Here is a 20,746-nt window from a genome sequence, read left to right as displayed (position 1 = left end):
GCAAGAGCTTGAGACTAAGACAAATATAGCTAAGAGGGAGAGCAGGCAGAGGGAAGTCGCTGATCTCAGTGGGTCTGGAGGTTTGGGTGTGTTTGCTTCAACACAAGAAGTATAACAGATAAGACGGATGAACTTAGAGCTTGGATTAATATCTGGAATTGTGATATTGTTGCCATTATGGAGGCATGATTAAAGGAGGGACAGGACTAGCAGGTTAACGTTCCGGGATATCGATGTTTTAGATGAAACAGAGGGGATGGCAGAAAGGGTGGGGGAGTTGCATTACTGGTTAGGGAACATGTCACAACTGTGATGAGGGAGGATAGCTTAGAGATAACCTACAGTGAGGCATTATAGGTAGAACACACAAAGAGAAAGGACGCAATCACAATGTTGGGGTTATACTACAGGTCTCCCAACAGCCAGTGGGATACAGAGGAACAGATATGTAGTGAGATTCTGGAAAGATGTGAAAATAGTACAATAGTTGTGGTGGATGATTTTAATTCTCCCATATTGACTGGGACTCCCTTAGTGCCAGATGTTCGGAGGAAGGGCAATTTGTTAGGTGTGAGCAAGAGGTTTTTTTGAAACAGTATGTTGATAGTCCAGCCAGGGAGGGGTCTTATTAGACCTAGTATTGGGGAATGAGCACGGCCAGGTGCCTAAAGTTTCAGTCGGGGAACATTTTGGGAATAGTGATCATAATTCCGTAAAGTTTTGAATACTCATGGATAAGGAAAAGAATGGTATTCGAGTGAGGGTGCTAAATTGGGGGAAAGCTAACTTCATCAGAATTCGGAAAGAGCTGGAGAATGCGGATTGGGAGCGGCTGTTTGAGGGTAACTCCACATTTGATATTTGGGAGTCTTTTAGAGACCAGTCGATTAGAATGCAGGACAGGCATAGAACATAGAACATACAGTGCAGAAGGAGGCCATTTGGCCCATCGAGTCTGCACCGACCCACTTAAGCCCTCACTTCCACCCTATCCCCGTAACCAAATAACCCCTCCTAACCTTGTTGGACATTTAGGATGGCCAATCCACCTAATCTGTGCGTCTTTGCACTGTGGGAGAAAACCGGAGCACCCTGGAGGAAATCCACGCCGACACGGGGAAAACGTGCAGACGTGACCCAGTGAGGAATTGAACCTGGGACCCTGGCGCTGTGAAGCCACAATGCTAACCGCTGCCCTTCCTACCGTTCCTGCAAAAATGAAGGACGAAAATGGCAGGATTAGGGAACCACGGATGACAGGGGAAATAAAAACAGACAAAGCTTTTGAAGAATAAAGGGAAAGTAGGGACAAACTCAAACAGGGATTTGGAAGGCTAAAAGAGGCATGAAATGCCAATGGCAAGCAGAGTCAAGGAGAATCCCAAGTTTTTTATACATATATAGGGATCAAGACAGGAGATAAAAGTAGGCCCACTCAAGGACAAAGGAGGAAAGTTATGCGTGGAGTCAAAGGAAGTGGGTGAGATCCTTAATAACTGCTTTGCATCGGTATTTACCAAGGAGAAGGACATGACGGATGTTGAGGTTAGGGATGGGTGTGTCAATACTCTCGGACATGTCAGCATAATGAAGGAGGAAGTGTTGGATATTTAAAATGCATTAAGGTCAACAAGTCCCCTGGGCCAGATGGGATATATCCTAGTTTACTGTGGTAGGCAAGAGAGGAAACTGCTGGAGCCTTAACAGATATCTTTGTATCATCTTTGACCATAGGCAAGTTTCCAGAGGACTGGAGAATAGCCAATGTTGTCCCTTTGCTTAAGAAGGAAAGCAGGGATAATCCAGGTAATTATGGGCTTGTGAACCTGAAGTTAGTAGTGGGGAAGCTGTTAGAGAAGATATTGAGGGGCAGGATTTATTCACATTTGGAAGCAAATGGACTTGCCAGTGACAGGAAACATTTTGAAAGATCAAATTCAGGTGTGAATTATACAGGAATGGCAGAACCTTCAGAAGCATTGACATACAGAGGGATCTGCGTGTTCATGTCCATAGTTTTCCATGAAAGTTGCAATGCAGGTGGATAAAATGGTCAAGAAGGCCAGGTCATTGAGTGCAAGAGTTGGCAGGTCATGTTACAGTTGTATGAACATTACCAGAACAATGTGGATGCTTTGGAGAGAGTGCAAAGGCTTACCAAGATTTTGCCTGGTCTGGAGGGTATTAGCTATGAGCAGAGGTTGAATAAACTCAGATTGTTTTCATTGCAAAGTTGGAAGTTAAAGGGAGACCTGATTGAAGCTTTTTCCCAGGGCTGAAGACTGAATTACAAGGGGGCACAGATTCAGAGTGAGAGGGGAGATATGCGGGAGAAATAATTTCACGCGGGGTGGGTGCCTGGAATGCGTTGCCAGTGGAGGTGGTGGAGGCAGGCACGATAGCATTGCTTAAGATGTATCTTGACAGGCACATGAACGGCGGGGGAATTGAGTGATATAGATCTTTTGCAATAAGTAATAGGTCTAAATAAGGATCTGGATTGGTTTAAGCTAGTATGGTGGGTCAAGGGGCCTGTTCCTGTGCTGTAATGTTCTTTGTTCTTTCTCTGTTCTAAGGTGCGGCCGTTGTTCCAGTTTTTTCATTGCGATCGTTACCTAAGCAATGTTGGTCTCAGTGCCACTCATTCCCTGCACCATCCCCTGCGTCTGAAAAATTTGGGACTTCTCCAATCGTGCCTTGCAGTCACTGGAATGTTGCTGACACCGCTCCTGAACCTCACGGTTCTGTCCTATCATCTGAATCATCTCTGGGAGAACCTTGTCCAGAGGCCCAGCATCTGGTTGAGACCCAGCTGTGTCCTGGGATCCTGCAGACCTCACACAGCTGTCTCCCTTGGATGTTCCTGCTTCCACCTGATGTGCATCAGCAATTCTGTGGTGCTCACCAGATAGTTCCCCCGAAGCCTGTCCACTAATGTCGCCCACTGAGGTGTGTTCTGACCTGATGGAGGGTGCGTGTGACAGATGTGACACATCGCCGGGCGTTCTCCTTGGAGCTCTCATCCGAGGTGTTGTCTTGGTTGCCAGGTGGGGGGTCGACTCCAGATGGGTTGGTCTCATTAGATGGTGAATCTGCAAGACAATGGATTTGTGGTCAGTGAAAGGGAAGGATAATTCTGTGGGACATCAACAATTCACTTGAGGCTGGTCATCTGAATGAAGGGACAGTGAATCCTCACCTCTCTGCGCAGGCCAACCTCTTTGTCAGTCATTGCTCTCTCCTCGGGAGGCTGGGGATTTTCAGGCCCCTTTCCTCGTAAGGATTGAGGACTCAGATCTCTGGGACTCGTCCTCCTGTCTTCGCCCTTTACCTCTTTTTGGTGAATTGCCTTCTTGAACTGCTGCCAGGCAGCATTGTTCATCCTGCTGCTGGGGTTAAAGGGGATAGGATGGAGGTGGGGGGTTGAAGTAGGGTGCTCGTTCCAAGGGCCGGTGCAGACTCGATGGGCTGAATGGCCTTCTTCTGCACTGTAAATTCTATGAAAGCGAGGAGAATGTTTGCATGCTGCCATGCTTATGCGTTGACAAGGAGTGAGTCGTGAGGGAGCGTAGAAAAGCAGCTCCCAATTTGGGCAGCGAGCAGCTGTGGAGCGAGTCATAAAACAAAGTTAACACTTCCATGGTTTTCAACACGAGGGCTGGAAATAGGTAGTGGGTGAAATTCTCCATTTGGGAGACTAGGACAGCATTTTCCGCTTTCTGATGCCAAAATCGCGAAACGCGATTGGGCAGAGAATTGCTTCCGACACCAAAATCGCAGTCGGCACCGATTTGATGCCAAACCGGGATACTCCGGCACCCCGAAAATGGCGTAAATGCGTCGCTCACCGTGCGGGGTTAAAGTACAGGAGGCATATCATTAGCGGGCCTGAAACCCTGTGCTCTGGGGCCTCCGGGATTCACCGCCTTCGATGGCATGGTTCACTTGTGATTTCAAAAGACGTGAACCTAGCATCGTGGCAGCTGAGTGAGAGAGAGAAGAGGTAGGAAATGGTGTGCAGTGACTGGGGCTGCCGGCCAGGACACCTGCCGTGCTAACTGCTGTGGGGGGGGCCCCCTGTCAGGGCTGGGGGAGGAGAGGGGGAAGTGGGAACAGGCCGAGCAGCCGGATTGCCCCCCCCACAGGACTGGATCGGTGCCCAGATATGACAGCTATTACACTGGTCACCTTGCGCACCCACTGACCACCTACCTTGGCAAAGTTCTACACAGTGACACCGGCCGTATTGGTGTGCCCACCCCCGCACCACACCCCCTTCCACAACGTGCATCCCCCCTGACCGCAAACACCCTGCCCACCCGGCTGCCACCCACCGTTAGACCACCCAGGGTCACGCCCACGGCAGCCCCCAGTGAGGGCAGTGGCAGCCAACGGTACACCTGGCAGCAGGAATGGGCGCCAGGTCTGGGGGCACCAACGGTGCTGGATATCGAAGGGGCACGGATGTCTGGTTGGGGGAGGGACATGCGGAGGTGTGCCCGCCGTGGCAACCAGGGCCACTTATAGCCCATGAAACTTGGCTGGGCACGGGAATATGCGCCATGCTAACATGTTGTCCTTTACCCCATGCGGACAATGGTGTTTGGCGTTCAACCAGCAATGCTGGCCGCCATGGTGATGATTGCAGCTCTGTGAGATAATCTGAGGCCGTGTGAGCGGGGGCCGCTTGGAAAGGAGGGGGATGCTGCAGCAGCGGTGCGAGCAGCAGCACAGTGGTTAGCAGCAGACCGGGCTGCAGAGGGCCGGATTGCAGAGGAATGACTGCAGAGGAACGGGCTGCAAACAAACGAGCTTCAGAGAGTAGCTGGCGGCTGCACAGGCTGGAGGGCCAGCCGCCCAATAGGAGGAGGAGGAGGAGGTGCCAAGGGGACACTGCATGAGGCCTCGTGTGTACCGGCACTTCCTGTCATTCGAGGAACAGTCGGACTGGGCATTCCATCGCAGTCTCCAGATGAGCAGACAGTGCGACACATCTGCCAGATGATGGCACATCTGGCACCGCAGGGGTATGGAAGAGGGCACCCACTCCCGATGACCATCAAGGTGATGGTCGCCCTGAGCCTCTATGCGACGGGGTCCTTCCAGTCGCTGAGTGGGGATCTGCCCGAGATCTCACAGACCTCGGTGCACAGGTGCATCCATGCCATCACGGAGGCCCTATAAGCCCAGGCGGATCCTTACGTTGATTTCCATCTGGACCGAGCCTACCAAGATGCCCGGGCAGCTGGATTCACTGCATCGCTGGGATGCCCCGGGCCTCGGGGGCAATAAGTGGGATGCATGTCCCCCTATGGGCACCTGCAGGTAACAGCCTGCTTTACACTAACCGAAGGGGGGTACCATTCAATGAACATCCAGCTGGTCTGTGACCATCAGCTGCGCATCGTGCACCTCTGCACCCGATTCCCAGGCACTGTGCATGACTCCTTCATCCTGTCACATTCAGTGATTCCTGAAAAGTTTGAGGCCCCCCCACCCCGCCTGAGGGGTAGGCTCCTGGGTGACAGGGGTTACCCGCTGCAGCCATAGCTGGTAACACCTATCCGGACCGACGCAGAGACCCGCTACCACGATGCCCAAAGAGCAACCAGGAGTGTGATCGAGCGTTGCTTCGGCATCCTGAAGTCTGGACCGCTCTGGAGGAGCCCTCCAGTACGAAGCTGAGAGGGTCGCCCGCATCCTGGTGGCCTGCTGCATCTTCCATAATATCGTGCAGCAGAGGCCCAATGTGCTGGAGGAGGAGGAAAGGCCGGCCTCATCCGACGAGGAGGATGTCGGAAGGGGTACGGTGAGCAGGACATGGGACTCGGGCAGGCACTGGAGGCCACATGACATCATCACCAGGGCCAATGCACAAGGGACGCTTTGATTGCCTCCAGGTTCACCAACTAGGGGGAGGGGGTGGGGAGTGGGGGTTTGCTGGTCAGGGGCATGGTCACCACATCCCGGACCACACCCCATTTAATCCATGCACCGCAAGACCGCCCACTTACACACCGCTCCATTATACATAGCTTTGGCGCTACGAGCTGGGGGCACTGGGTTGGCAGTGACAGCGGGTCTGGTCCATGGGATGGAGGATGATGACAACCTGCTCTGCGATGAGCTCTGGTGCTCCACATCGTATGACAATGTCTGATTCATGCCCACAGTAACACTTTCCACCTAGTCTGCATGCGAGCTGGTCCCGTCGAATCCCTGGGGTGGGGGTGCTGGGGACTGTCGGGGCACGGAGATGGGGGTGGGGGGGGGGGGGGGGGGGGGGGGGGGGAGGGACAGGGGAGAAGGGTCCTCCCACAGGGCCTGAATGCCCCCCCCCCCTCCCCAATGTCATAATATTCACCAGTATATCATGGTGCGGACACATACTGATGGACATACACAGGAACCAATCAACATGCACAAACACCGCAGCCAATCACCAATTAGAATACACGCACTATAAAGGCAGAGGTCACCACGGTTCCTGTTCATTCTGGGTGCTGCCTCTCAGTGGAACAAGAACTCATCAGGTCTAGCACAGACTCGCACCACGTGCTGAGAGAGTCAACTGGTTCGGACAAGGCTTAGGTCTCTAGTTTAAATTAGCATCATTGAAACCCACAGTTCTCGTGTGTCGATTAGTTAATAGTTAGTTAATAAAATAGAGTTGAATCTTTCTCAGTGTTGGTGGTATGTGTTCATCTCTCAAGTCTACACCAGCCAACACTTCACCCACCACCCCGGCGAGCGCTCCTCGTCAGTGCTCAGCTGTCCGGGACTGGCTGGGGGCGGGGGACACCGGATAGACATGCCGTATCTCCGGCAGGTCCTGTAAGACACAAGACAACATTTATAATTAGGCAACGGGCTGGTGGAGGGCGAGCGTGGTATGGGGGTGAGGGTGGTGTGGGGGTGAGAGTGATGTGGGGGTGGAGGGATGTGCGGGTGAGTGGGGGCCTCAACACTGGTGTCATGAGGAACCGGAACTCAGCGGGGTCTCACTTGCTCGCCCATGATCACACTCCACCCCGGCGACCTCCCTTTCCTCTGGGCCACTCTTTCAGGGCCCTCTGTTTGGGCAGGCTGCAGGCCTGGTGGTCCCCTACCGGTCTTCTCTCGCTCCCGGCGGTTGTGCACAGCCTTCCCCTGGGTGTGGGGTGGTGGTGGGGTGGGGAGAAACACATACAACAGAACCTTAAGATGGTCCGACACATGCAACTCAGGGGTTGGGTAGTTAGTGGACTCAGTGGCCAGGGGATACAACATGGGTGTTGGCATGTGGGGCAGGGTGGGGGTTCGGCCGTTTCCTAGGGGGCAGGGTCCAGGTTCCGGATGTGTGGGGGGAAAGGTTAGTGCATGGTGCAAATGACTCACCCTGACAGCCCTGAGGAGGTCATACAGTTTCTTCCTGTACTGGATGCCGGTCCGGATGATGTTGCCCACGGTGTTGACTGCCTCCGCCACCTGCGCCCAGTCATGGCGAATGGCAGCGCCTGACAGCCTTCCTCCCGGGTCGGGGTATAGGGTCATCCACCTCTTCTCCACTGCGTCCAGGATGGTTTCCAGCTCAGCATACCTGAACTGTGGTGCTGCCCTCCTTCCAGCCATCTTGTTGGCTGGGACGATGTGTGTGGGTGCGGCATGTCAGCCTCATGAGTGCCAATCATGGTCCTGACGAATCCGGCACCATTTTTCATGGAACTGATTGTGTTCCCCGTTGCGCCGGTGCTGGTCCATTAAAAGAAGCTGAATCAGTGCAGGCGTTGCACCGCTGTTTCTGGCGTGAAACTCCCACATATGCTCTGCTGGCGTCAACACTAGCGTCAAAAGTGGAGAATCCAGCGCAAGGTGGCTCTCCAGTAAACCTGCTGCCTCTGAGGACTGCCTTTTCTGAACTACAGGCCCCTGAATGAATTAATCTACAATGAAGATCATTACAAGTTGCTGAAGAAAGTGTGCTAAAAAAACATTTGACTGATCCTTTGACTTTCACCCTTATTATTTTTGAATTCCAGAATTGCACACAGTATTTCAAATGTGGCCCAACCAACGTTCTATATATGCTTTACTTACCATTATTCCCACATGTGCTGCCACTTTTAAGGATCTGTGGACCTGCACGCCCAGACCTCTCTGTGTCTCTATGCTCCTGATGGTTCTGCCATTTATTTTATAGCTCCCATCTGAATTAGGTCAACCAAAATGCATGAAATTCAATCTGCCATTTCTCTGCCCAATTTTGCAGCCTAACTATATCCTGTTGTATTCTCTGACAATCTTCATCACTATCCGCAACGCCTGCAATCTTAGTATCATCTGCAAACTTGCTAATCAGACCAGCTATGTTTTCTTCCAAGTCATTTATATATATTACAAAGAGCAGAGGTCCCAGTACTGATCCCTGTGGAACACCACTATTACAGACCTCCACTCGGAAAAACACCCTTCCACTGCTAACCTCTGTCTTTTATGGCCAAGCTGAGGAAGTGAGCAAACGAATATGATGGACTGTAGGACCCTGAGGGTAATGAGTTCACAGACAGAGAACAAAGGGATGAGCACAGCATGGCTAGGAAGGGGGAGGGGAGCTTTGCCTCGTGGAGGGAATAGTGAAAAGGATGCTGGGTAACAAGAGGCCAGGATTGGGAAAATGCGAAGTGAGCCAATTAGGATACATGACCAGGTCAGGAGGTGTGTAAAATGACCAATGGGAAGTTTGTATGCGAATCTTGATGTAATTTGAAGTATATCTCCAGTGTTCCTTTGTCCTGAGGTTCTCTTTATCCTGGGCTCTCAGAAGACGGTGTGTGTGTCCTGAGGTCCGATGGATTGAGTCAGCCTTGCAAGTTAGTTATTATTAAATGATATGATATCTGCAAATCCATCTCAGATTTTATTGAGTCCAGACCGGCCACAAGAATCAGGAATTAACAAAGCCAGTTCTGGATCCGTCCAGCTCGTTCACCCCTGACCTCATGTGATCTAATCTTTTGCACCAGCCTGCCATGAGGGGCCTTATCAAATGCTTTAACTAAAGTCCATGCAGACAACATCCACAGCCCTTCCCTCGTCAATCATTTTTGTCACCTCCTCAAAAATTCAATTGAATAAGTAAGACATGACCTCCCTCGTACAAAACCATGCTGTCTGTCGCTAAACAGACCATTCACTTCCAAATGTGCACAGATCCTATCTCTGAGAATCTTTTCCAACAATTTCACTATCACCTGACGTCAAGGTCATTGGCTTAAAATTACCCAGATTCTCTTTGCTACCCTTCTTAAATAATGGTACAACATTGGCTGTCCACCAATCATCTAGGATCTCACCTGTGGCCAACAAGGACACAAAGATTGTCAGAGGCCCAGCGATTTCATCTCGTGTCTCCCCCAGGAATTTGGGATACATGCCATCTGGCCCTGGTGATTTTTCTACCTTCATGCTTTTTAACATACCTAACACTTCCTCCCTCATAATAACGACCTGTTTTAAAGTGTTTACACATCCCTCTGAGACCCCACCAATCTCGCGCTTTGCCACGGAGAATAGTGTCAAATCCCCTCACTATCCTGTCCTCCACTATTATGATGTTCCTTTTTCCACCCCACTTGAATGGCTTCCTGAACCACAATACCATCGCCACTCAGCTAATCCACCCTGCAGCCCTCAATTACAACTAAACAAGCTGACAGAACATCAAACCAAATGGACAATCATGAAGTTTGGGAGGAAGAAAGAAATTTTAAATGTCTTTCGAAAAAGGTGGTCCTTGTACCGCACTGTAACTAATCACTGTTTGTCGATGTACCATTTGTCAATGTGCTCTGTCGATTATTCTTTTGTCTACTAAAGTGCAGTGTGGAGCTTAGTGTCTGATTGGTTGAAGCTGCCCCCACCCTAATTGCTGAGAGGCAGTTATCTGGCAATCACCTGAGGCCTGTTGAGGCCTGTTTAGGGGCACATTGTATTATTCTCTTTGAAGTTAAGGTTTTTTTTGAGTCATCGGTTAGCTGAGGTCTGTATAAAAGACAGACAGACAGCGCACAAAGTAAGCGAGCACTTTCCAGGAGACTCATCCGGAGTGAGACTCATACAGAGTGGGGGATTGAAACTTGGTAATTTGGTGCAGTGAGGTAAATCAGCAAAGGTAAGTGGAAAATCTAATTCTGCTGTTTTTCAGTTAAAAGTGCAGTGTGGAGCTTAGTGTCTGATTGGTTGAAGCTGCCCCCACCCTAATTGCTGAGAGGCAGTTATCTGGCACTCACCTGAGGCCTGTTGAGGCCTGTTTAGGGGCACATTGTATTATTCTCTTTGAAGTTAAGGTTTTTTTTGAGTCATCGGTTAGCTGAGGTCTGTATAAAAGACAGACAGACAGCGCACAAAGTAAGCGAGCACTTTCCAGGAGACTCATCCGGAGTGAGACTCATACAGAGTGGGGGATTGAAACTTGGTAATTTGGTGCAGTGAGGTAAATCAGCAAAGGTAAGTGGAAAATCTAATTCTGCTGTTTTTCAGTTAAAAGTGCAGTGTGGAGCTTAGTGTCTGATTGGTTGAAGCTGCCCCCACCCTAATCGCTGAGAGGCAGTTATCTGGCAAACACCTGAGGCCTGTTGAGGCCTGTTTAGGGGCACATTGTATTATTCTCTTTGAAGTTAAGGTTTTTTTTGAGTCATCGGTTAGCTGAGGTCTGTATCAAAGACAGACAGACAGTGCACAAAGTAAGCGAGCACTTTCCAGGAGACACATCCGGAGTGAGACTCATACAGAGTGGGGGATTGAAACTTGGTAATTTGGTGCAGTGAGGTAAATCAGCAAAGGTAAGTGGAAAATCTAATTCTGCTGTTTTTCAGTTAAAAGTGCAGTGTGGAGCTTAGTGTCTGATTGGTTGAAGCTGCCCCCACCCTAATTGCTGAGAGGCAGTTATCTGGCAATCACCTGAGGCCTGTTGAGGCCTGTTTAGGGGCACATTGTATTATTCTCTTTGAAGTTAAGGTTTTTTTTGAGTCATCGGTTAGCTGAGGTCTGTATAAAAGACAGACAGACAGCGCACAAAGTAAGCGAGCACTTTCCAGGAGACTCATCCGGAGTGAGACTTATACAGAGTGGGGGATTGAAACTTGGTAATTTGGTGCAGTGAGGTAAATCAGCAAAGGTAAGTGGAAAATCTAATTCTGCTGTTTTTCAGTTAAAAGTGCAGTGTGGAGCTTAGTGTCTGATTGGTTGAAGCTGCCCCCACCCTAATCGCTGAGAGGCAGTTATCTGGCAATCACCTGAGGCCTGTTGAGGCCTGTTTAGGGGCACATTGTATTATTCTCTTTGAAGTTAAGGTTTTCTTTGAGTCATCGGTTAGCTGAGGTCTGTATCAAAGATAGACAGACAGCGCACAAAGTAAGCGAGCACTTTCCAGGAGACTCATTCGGAGTGAGACTCATACAGAGTGGGGGATTGAAACTTGGTAATTTGGTGCAGTGAGGTAAATCAGCAAAGGTAAGTGGAAAATCTAATTCTGCTGTTTTTCAGTTAAAAGTGCAGTGTGGAGCTTAGTGTCTGATTGGTTGAAGCTGCCCCCACCCTAATTGCTGAGAGGCAGTTATCTGTCAATCACCTGAGGCCTGTTGAGGCCTGTTTAGGGGCACATTGTATTATTCTCTTTGAAGGTAAGGTTTTTTTTTGAGTCATCGGTTAGCTGAGGTCTGTATAAAAGACAGACAGAGAGCGCACACAGTAAGCGAGCACTTTTCCAGGAGACACATCCGGAGTGAGACTCATACAGAGTGGGAGATTGAAACTTGGTAATTTGGTGCAGTGAGGTAATTCGGTGCAGAGTGTGAGGAGGTGCTGTTTAACCCTGGTAAGTGACTGGTAAGTAGTCTCTCTTTTTCTTTTCATTGTCTAATTTATTTATTTTTATTTTGAAATTCTAGTTGTTTAAGTTTACCAAGGGTTTAAGACATGGCAGGAGATCCCAGACCCGTGTCATGCTCCTTGTGTGCGATGTGGGAGCTCAGGGACACGTCCACTGTCCCTGGCTCCTTCACGTGCAAGAAGTGTGTTCAGTTGCAGCTCCTGTTAGACCGCTTGACGGCTCTGGAGCTGCGGATGGACTCACTTTGGAGCATCCGCGATGCTGAGGAGGTCGTGGATAGCACGTTTAGCGAGTTGGTCACACCGCAGGTGAAGGTTACTGAGGGAGATAGAAAATGGGTGACCAAAAGAAAGAGCAAGAGTAGGAAGGCAGTGCAGGTGTCCCCTGCGGTCATCTCCCTGCAAAACAGATATACCGCTTTGGATACTGTTGAGGAAGATGGCTCACCAGGGGAAGGCAGCAGCAGCCAGGCACCGTGTCTGGCTCTGCTGCACAGCAGGGCAGGAAGAAAAATGGCAGGGCTATAGTGATAGGGGACTCGATCGTAAGGGGTATAGACAGGCGGTTCTGTGGACGCAATCGAGACTCCAGGATGGTATGTTGCCTCCCTGGTGCAAGGGTCAAGGATGTCTCGGAGCGGCTGCAGGACATTCTGGGGGGGGAGGGTGAACAGCCAGCTGTCGTGGTGCACATAGGCACCAACGATATAGGTAAAAAACGGGATGAGGTCCTACAAGTGGAATTCAGGGAGTTAGGAGTTAAACTAAAAAGTAGGACCTCAAAGGTAGTAATCTCAGGATTGCTACCAGTGCCACGAGCTAGTCAGAGTAGGAATGTCAGGATAGATAGGATGAATGCGTGGCTCGAGAGATGGTGCAAGAGGGAGGGATTCAAATTCCTGGGGCATTGGGACCGGTTCTGGGGGAGGTGGGACCAGTACAAACCGGACGGTCTGCACTTGGGCAGGACTGGAACCGATGTCCTAGGGGGGGTGTTTTCTAGAGCTGTTGGGGAGGGTTTAAACTAATGTGGCAGGGGGATGGGAACCAATGCTGGAAGTTGGAAGGTAGTAAAACAGGGACAGAAACAAAAGGAAGTAAGGGGAAAAGTGCAAGGCAGAGAAGACATAGTCAGAAATCCATAAGGGCAACAGTACAAGGTACAGTGACTGAGGGGAGCACAGTGAATAGGCCCAGTAATAACAAAAGGAATAAAACTGGAGATGTTAAGATTCAAAACAGAGGTAAAAAAACCAACGTAAGTGTACTTTACCTGAATGCTCGTAGTATTCGGAATAAAGTAAATGAGTTGGTGGCACAAATCATCGTAAATGACTATGATTTAGTGGCCATTACTGAAACATGGTTAAAGGCTGGTCACGACTGGGAGTTAAATATCCGAGGGTACCAAACTATTCGGAAGGACAGAGTGGATGGTAAGGGAGGTGGTGTTGCTCTGTTATTTAAGGATGACATCCGGGCAATAGTAAGGGATGACATCGGTGCTATGGAGGATAAGGTTGAATCCATTTGGGTGGAAATCAGGAATAGTAAGGCGAAAAAGTCACTGATAGGAGTAGTCTATCGGCCACCAAATAGTAACGAGATGGTGGGGCAGGCAATAAACAAAGAAATAACTGATGCATGTCGAAATGGTACAGCAGTTATCATGGGGGATTTTAATCTACATGTCGATTGGTTTAACCAGGTCGGCCAAGGCAACCTTGAGGAGGAATTTATAGAATGTATCCGCGATAGTTTCCTAGAACAGTATGTAATGGAACCTACGAGGGAACAAGCGGTCCTAGATCTTGTCCTGTGTAATGAGACAGGATTGATTCATGATCTCATAGTTAGGGATCCTCTCGGAAGGAGCGATCACAATATGGTGGAATTTAAAATACAGATGGAGGGTGAGAAAGTAAAATCAAATACTAGTGTTTTGTGTTTAAACAAAGGAGATTACAAGGGGATGAGAGAAGAACTAGCTAAGGTAGACTGGGAGCTAAGACTTTATGGTGGAACAGTTGAGGAACAGTGGAGAACCTTCCAAGCGATTTTTCACAGTGCTCAGCAAAGGTTTATACCAACAAAAAGGAAGGATGGAAGAAAGAGGGAAAATCGACCGTGGATATCTAAGGAAATAAGGGAGAGTATCAAATTGTAGGAAAAAGCATATAAAGTGGCAAAGATTGCTGGGAGATTAGAGGACTGGGAAATCTTTAGGGGGCAACAGAAAGCTACTAAAAAAGCTATAAAGAAGAGTAAGATAGAGTATGAGAGTAAACTTGCTCAGAATATAAAAACAGACAGTAAAAGTTTTTACAAATATATAAGACAAAAAGAGTGGCTAAGGTAAATATTGGTCCTTTAGAGGATGAGAAGGGAGTTTTAATAATGGGAAATGAGGAAATGGCTGAGGAACTGAACAGGTTTTTTGGGTCGGTCTTCACAGTGGAAGACACAAATAACATGCCAGCGACTGATAGAAATGAGGCTATGACAGTTGAGGACCTTGAGAGGATTTTTATCACTAAGGAGGGAGTGATGGGCAAGCTAATGGGGCTAAAGGTAGACAAGTCTCCTGGCCCTGATGGAATGCATCCCAGAGTGCTAAAAGAGATGGCTAGGGAAATTGCAGATGCACTAGTGATAATTTACCGAAATTCACTAGACTCTGGGGTGGTCCCGGTGGATTGGAAATTAGCAAACGTGACGCCACTGTTTAAAAAAGGAGGTAGGCAGAAAGCAGGAAATTATAGGCCAGTGAGTTTAACTTTGGTAATAGGGAAGATGCTGGAATCTATCATCAAGGAAGAAATTGCGAGGCATCTGGATAGAAATTGTCCCATTGGGCAGACGCAGCATGGGTTCGTAAAAGGCAGGTCATGCCTAACTAATTTAGTGGAATTTTTTGAGGACATTACCAGTGCAGTAGATAACGGGGAGCCGATGGATGTGGTATATCTGGATTTCCAGAAATCCTTTGACAAGGTGCCACACAAAAGGTTGCTGCATAAGATAAAGATGCATGGCATTAAGGGTAAAGTAGTAGCATGGATAGAGGATTGGTTAATTAATAGAAAGCAAAGAGTTGGGATAAATGGGTGTTTCTCTGGTTGGCAATCAGTAGCTAGTGGTGTCTCTCAGGGATCAGTGTTGGGCCCACAATTGTTCACAATTTACATTGATGATTTGGAGTTGGGGACCAAGGGCAATGTGTCCAAGTTTGCAGATGACACTAAGATGAGTGGTAAAGCGAAAAGTGCAGAGGATACTGGAAGTCTGCAGAGGGATTTGGATAGGTTAAGTGAATGGGCTCGGGTCTGGCAGATGGAATACAATGTTGACAAATGTGAGGTTATCCATTTTGGTAGGAATAACAGCAAACGGGATTATTATTTAAACGATAAAATATTAAAGCATGCCGTTGTTCAGAGAGACTTGGGTGTGCTAGTGCATGAGTCACAGAAGGTTGGTTTACAAGTGCAACAGGTGATTAAGAAGGCAAATGGAATTTTGTCCTTCATTGCTAGAGGGATGGAGTTTAAGACTAGGGAGGTTATGTTGCAATTGTATAAGGTGTTAGTGCGGCCACACCTGGAGTATTGTGTTCAGTTTTGGTCTCCTTACTTGAGAAAGGACGTACTGGCGCTGGAGGGTGTGCAGAGGAGATTCACTAGGTTAATCCCAGAGCTGAAGGGGTTGGATTATGAGGAGAGGTTGAGTAGACTGGGACTGTACTCGTTGGAATTTAGAAGGATGAGGGGGGATCTTATAGAAACATTTAAAATTATGAAGGGACTAGATAGGATAGATGCGGGCAGGTTGTTTCCACTGGCGGGTGACAGCAGAACTAGGGGGCATAGCCTCAAAATAAGGGGAAGTAGATTTAGAACTGAGTTTAGGAGGAACTTCTTCACCCAAAGGGTTGTGAATCTATGGAATTCCTTGCCCAGTGAAGCAGTTGAGGCTCCTTCATTACATGTTTTTAAGGTAAAGATAGATAGTTTTTTGAAGAATAAAGGGATTAAGGGTTATGGTGTTCGGGCCGGAAAGTGGAGCTGAGTCCACAAAAGATCAGCCATGATCTAATTGAATGGCGGAGCAGGCTCGAGGGGCCAGATAGCCTACTCCTGCTCCTAGTTCTTATGTTCTTATGTACGTACTGTGTGCGTTCCCTCGGCAGCAGAAAAACACTTTTCACTATACTTCAGCACTTGTGACAATAAATCAAATCAAAGGTGTGCATTGCACTTGCAGGATAAAAGGATGTAATGTTGAAGCAAGTGGGTTGAACACAATAATTAACAGAATTTTATTAGATGGTTGTGAACTGTACAAAGGCTTGATCTAGATTAAGGTGTGGCCATCTAAAATGACTGCCCGCAAAGGATAATGGGAATTGTGGTCAGGCTGGGACACAGACAAGACACAGCTCGTGTCTTTTTGCAAAAGCAAACCAGACCTATACAGAAACTTGCACCTGCTGGAGGTCAATCACAGATCTCCCCAGGACGATGGGACTCAGGTTGAAACATAACAGTAGTAACAGTCTCAGGGCGCCTATTCACCTTATTTGGGAGTACATACGTGCCTTGGACAATAACAACCAGGACCCGCCCAGCTATCAAGGTACCAACCCTAATTAGCCGGAATCGATTAGGGTGATCACTATCCCGAGTTGGGACTGCCCAAAAGAGCGCAAAAGATCAGAGGATAAGAGGAACTGCACGACCAACCCTCTGTCTCTTTTGGTACCGGCCTCTGCCCCACCAACTGCAGCATATCGACCAACCAAGTTCAAGGAACCGCGATCGCTACCAGAAGGACGAACCTCAGCCCAGACATACCTGACAATTTCCAGCTGCCACACGTGGTTAACCAGATAAAGGCCTTATCTAACCTGCACAGAGCCGGTCACTTGAAAGAACAAAGAAAAGTGCAGCACAGGAACAGGCCATTCGGCCCTCCAAGCCTGCACCGACCATGATGCCCATCTAAACTAAAATCTTCTACACTTCCGGGGTCCGTATCCCTCTATTCCCATCCTATTCATGTATTTGTCAAGATGCCCCTTAAATGTCACTATGGTCCCTGCTTCCTCCACCTCCTCTGGCAGCGAGTTCCAGGCACCCACTACCCTCTGTGTAAAGAAATTGCCTTGTACATCTCCTCTAAATCTTGCCCCTTAAACCTACTTCCCCTAGAATTGACCCCTCTACCCTGGGAAAAAGTCTCTGACCATCCTCTCTGTCTATGCCCCTCATAATTTTGTAGACCTCTATCTGGTAGCCCCTAACCTGCTTCGTTCCAGTGAGAACAAGCCAAGTTTATTCAACCTCTCCTCATAGCTAATGCCCTCCATACCAGGCAACATCCTGGCAAATCTCTTCTGCACCCTCTCTAAAACCTCCACATCCTTCTAGTAGTGTGGCAACCAGAGTAAAGTTAAGTAAAGGCCATTTAAGCTGTTAGATATAGTCTAATGTGTAGTAGCGTGTAAGTTATTAAGTATAGAACTAATCCTATGTTTAATAATGAATTATAATTTAACTAATATACTGGTTGTGTGGTCATTTGTCCAATACACGGAATGTACTCGCATCTTGTGGAATTAATAAAGATAGAAGTCAACATAATTGGTGACTCTGGTGGGACTCGACTGGACGTGACTTCGTTACTCCGAGAGATCCCAAAACTTTGATTAAATTGGAAAAAGGAAAAATGCACCACAAGCGCGAGTTCCGTATTGGCCGAATAACCGAATTTCGGAATCACTAACTGCATGCAAAACTAACGGGGAAGAATAGGGTAAACTTTGCAGACTTGAATGCAAATCCAGAGGGATTGTGAACTGGAACATAGCCATAAACTGTACCTGTTGTTCGATTGACTCTATATTCCTCTGTTCCAACTTAAATAGTGAGGAAATGGCAGCGCAATTGACAGAGAGGAAGATGAACCCGCAGCAGCAAACCGAGGTAGAAGCAGTTGACATGTCAGAGAAGTGTCCCATATGGGAGGATGTACTAAGGAAATACTTAAAGGGGAAAGGATGGTCGCTATGGGCAAATGTTTGTGCCCCGAGTCATATCCAGGGAAGATAGGACAAACTTGGTGGGAGGATTTATGTAAAATTTATACGAAGAATGTAACAAAGTTTAAAAACCGATGACCGTTGCGTGCGGCTTGACTCTTGCGTGCGGTAGGCCTAACATACGATGAACGTCTGAGGATCGTGGGATTATATTCATTGGAGTTTAGGAGGTTGAGGGGAGATCTAATAGAAACTTACAAGATAATGAATGGCTTGGATAGGATGGACGTAGGGAAGTTGTTTCCATTAGCAGGGGAGACTAGGACGCGGGGGCACAGCCTTAGAATAAAAGGGAGTCACTTTAGAACAGAGATGAGGAGAAATTTCTTCAGCCAGAGAGTGGTTGGTCTGTGGAATTCATTGCCACAGAGGGCGGTGGAGACCGGGACGTTGAGTGTCTTTAAGACAGAAATTGATAAATTCTTGATTTCTCGAGGAATTAAGGGCTATGGGGAGAGAGCGGGTAAATGGAGTTGAAATCAACCATGATTGAATGGTGGAGTGGACTCGATGGGCCGAATGGCCTTACTTCCGCTCCTATGTCTTATGTCTTATGGCTCAGTTAAGAGGAACCGAGGAGGTCTTGGAGATGCTCCGCGGTCAATCAATAGAGAAGGAGGAGGAGAGTAAGAAAAATGACAAGGAACTCCGGGAGAAGTTAGCCCCTAAGGACAGGGACATTGCGGATATTAAACGTGCCCACCAGTGCAGTATAATCCATTTTAGCAGCTTCCAAACCAAGTACGACAAGGCCTACCAGGACACACAACGTGCTAACTTGGCAAGAGAGGAGATGGAACAGAAGGTCACTCACTTAGAGAATAAATGTGCCAATTTGCAGGCAGCTTTAAGAGCGCTCCAGCAGTCCACTAAGGAGCAAAGGCAAAGCACCACTGACCACACCAAGTGTCAGCGAGAAATAGAGAGATTACATGCATTACTTTCAGTTCAGATGGATTTATGTGTATCTTCGGGGCAGTAGGGACAGAGGAAGAAGATAACTGATCGGGAAGAGTTACGGAAAGCACGCAGATGTATGTAATTAGAACTGAAAGTCAAAAGCAACCGCCACCATCCCCAGTAATAAATGCACCAGCCGCACCAGCAGGCCTGGTTGCACAGGTCACACCAACCCCAGTGAGTAATGAAACTGCCCCGGCACCCATGAATCCGGTCACTATGGAAAGTATATAACCTACACAACCCCACTCACGGTAACCCAGTTAAGAGATGTGTGTAACAAAATTACAACATTTGAGCCCACTGCGGACCCGCATTGCTTCTTTGAAGAGGTGCGCCAACAGAAAATTATGAATGGGTTGGATGAAAGGGAAGAGGTGAAATTAATAGTTATGATCCTTGGCCAATTTATACGATCAGCTATACCTGAGCCCCAAAATGTAGGAGGGGGAACGCTAGACGAAATGAGTGACGCCATACCAGCCGCTATCGGTTACAATAAAGGGGATCCTGTAAATGGTTTAAATAAATGTAGACAGAGGAATGGGGAACATCCGACTGCCTTTGCTGGTCGCCTCTGGATACATTTTAAAGCAGTATTTGGAGACTTAAACCATGCTAATAGATGATGAAGATACTACCAAATGGACCCGCACTTCGGTTTCACATGCCACAGAAGTAGGTAGGAAGGCTTGCACAAACTTTGATCCAGCAGAGCAGACACATAATGAAGTATGGGTACTCAGACGTATATCTAGAGCATGGGATCAGTCACTGCAGGAACAAATACAAGACGGATTGGAAGGTGCCATGCACCCAGTTAAGACTATTCAGGGACCGGCATGGATAAATGAGGGCAGACGAGAGGTCCAATATCCCAGGGAATAATAGCCAAGGGAACAATATCCCAGGGAACAATATCCAAGGGAACAATATCCAAGGGAACAATACCTCAGAGAGAAATACACCAGAGCACCGGGGTCACCTTACGTGCCCGAGGATCATGTTATAGCTGTGGGCAATCGGGACACTTCGCCCGCGAATGTAGACAAAATCCGCCACCTTATAACCGATACCAAAGACCACAGGGATACACTAACCCACCCTGCCAAGAAACAAAAGACCCTACCACGATCGCCTACCACGCCAGATGGAAGGCAACCCTCACGCCACGCATATCGTAAACACCCGTGTATATGATCTTGCATATAACTCCCTCGATTGACAGTGTCTGGCCTGTCCAACATGGGTCTGTGATACACGATGTGATAATGTCGGGAGGCCGGTAGTCACAAGCATGGGGACATTCGGTTGATTTTCCCTGGGTCACAAGAGGCTAAATTCATCCACCCTGTTCCTCAAAACCCCATGGCCAATTATGGACACCATCACACGAAGCAGATTTACTGGGCACATGCAGGAAGGACACATTACAGCCCCTATACCTGTCCATGTTGGAACTATAGCCATTAATCACCCTGTCGTTTTGGTCGTTACCCCCCCCCCCACCACAGAGCACATTTTAGAAATGGATTTCATGAACTCCAATAACCTCTCATTCAACCCCGTAAATAGGTGTGTATGGCAGATGTCTACCATAACAAGGGCTCCTGTAACATTATCAGTAGGTGATTATGTAAATAGGATCAGTTCAGTGGGAGAATACGGGTTTAATCCCTTAACGATTAGCACAGACGCAATCATCAGGGAGTGATCACCAAACACAAAAGGGTCTTTGCTATGCATAAACTTGATTGTGGGCAGATATCAGAAGATGTCATGATCACAGGTCTAGACCTCAAACCACAGAAACAATAC

The 20,746-nt window shown here is 48.1% G+C and overlaps 1 protein-coding gene across 5 annotated transcripts in view; it reads right to left on the bottom strand.

Moving 5' to 3' along the window:
* LOC119966976 (dynein heavy chain 8, axonemal-like) overlaps nucleotides 1-20,746 on the bottom strand; it is a 1,648,910-nt gene that overhangs the window by 1,138,337 nt on the left and 489,827 nt on the right. The gene's annotated exons all lie outside the window — the stretch shown is intronic.

This window comes from Scyliorhinus canicula, chromosome 6 (assembly GCF_902713615.1).
Source record: "Scyliorhinus canicula chromosome 6, sScyCan1.1, whole genome shotgun sequence".
In the NCBI taxonomy this organism is placed as follows: Eukaryota; Metazoa; Chordata; class Chondrichthyes; order Carcharhiniformes; family Scyliorhinidae; genus Scyliorhinus; species Scyliorhinus canicula.
Note: the sequence above shows the minus strand (reverse complement) of the source record. Positions and strands in the feature narration are given on the sequence as shown.